This window comes from Wolffia australiana, chromosome 10, assembly GCF_029677425.1.
Source record: "Wolffia australiana isolate 7733 chromosome 10, ASM2967742v1".
NCBI lineage: Eukaryota > Viridiplantae > Streptophyta > Magnoliopsida > Alismatales > Araceae > Wolffia > Wolffia australiana.
In genome coordinates, this window is record NC_135844.1 from 8,885,001 (window position 1) to 8,886,519 (window position 1,519).

Consider the following 1,519-nt stretch of genomic DNA (forward strand, 5'->3'; position numbering starts at 1 on the left):
ACCGCCTGCACACATCACCCAACCGTCAACCCAACTGCCCGCCTGCTCTGCATATCTGTCCTCCCCGTCGCCGACCCATGCCGCCTGAACGTGTGCCCAGGTGCCTGCCTATGGCGCTCGGCCGTCCGCCCGACTGCCCACCTTGTTGCTCACTTGTGCCGCCCAGCCGCCTACCTGGCTGCTTGCCCAGGCCACCCGGCTGTCTGCCCTTTTGCATCACCGCGCCGCCTTCTCATGTCTTCAACGCCATCCTTGCATCACTCAAGCCGCTGCATTGCCAACCATCGCGAAAGTCACGATGTGGTGCTCCATTGTCATGCCATGACACCGCCGTGCAAATATGCGCCACTGCCATGCCATGTCGCCGCTACACCGCACCGCCGCCATTTCGCCTCACTATCGCGCCACATCACCACTGCCCCGCACTACTGCCACGTCACACCACCACCATGTTGTTGCCCCTACCGCATAGCGCCGAATCAACTGCGCTCTAATACCCATGCCATCATCCGTGATGTCGCCGCCATCTTTGCCCGGGCCGATCGCTCTGTTGCTGCCCACCATTCAGGTCTTGAACGGGTCGCCCATCGGCTCCTATTATCATTGACATGGACAACCAGGTCTCAACAAACCGATACCGTCTGACCTCTCCCCAATTGTGCATTCATTATTTCTTTTAGTACCTCCCGAGCGTGTCTCCAACGCTAGGGTTAGGATAGGGATAGATAGGATTAACGTTATGAGGGATAAAAATCTCCATCATTATGTCCTTGGTTGGATTTGTCGAGGGTGTGCCACTAGCGGTAGTAGACGTGCTCACGTTGCCAGTCGTCAGCCCAATATCTGGGTCATTGGGAGCCTAGTGGCGTGCCCAGAGTCCTCTTATAGTGATTTATATGTTGGCGGTGTCTTCTGACATAGAGTCTATACTTATTGTTGGATTTTATAGACACATGAGGATTGATTCCCACTTGCATTTCAATTGCCCAATGGACGCTGGAATGGATGATCAATCCCATCCTTTCATTCCACATCAGGCCACCTATTTGCTGAGAATTTTAAGGTCACTCTTATCTATACCATCATACCTGGGAAAAATTAGATTCCCTTTCTCATCTTCATCATCTCTTTCCAAGCTACTAGGGGGTTGACTTACATGTCCTTTACAGGTTTATGACTAAATTTTCAACAAATGTGTCATGTGTTGATAAGTGATTGATATTTCTTACACTTCACCCTCTCTCTCTCTCTTTGTTTTCAAGATTTATTAAAAAACTCAAACAAAAACTTTATGGACATTGGTAAGGGACTAACAATGATTTATTTGGGGGGTATATGATAACGTCAGATTAGATCAATAAGAGTATACTCTATACTTACTTTTTACCACATATTTTTAGATTTCCACTATAATTATTCATTATTTAAGGATAAAATGAGAAATTTATTATTTTTTTTCTTAAGGTCTTATTTTATATATTTTATTGATTTAACACCAACCCCACTTGACTCTGTAGAG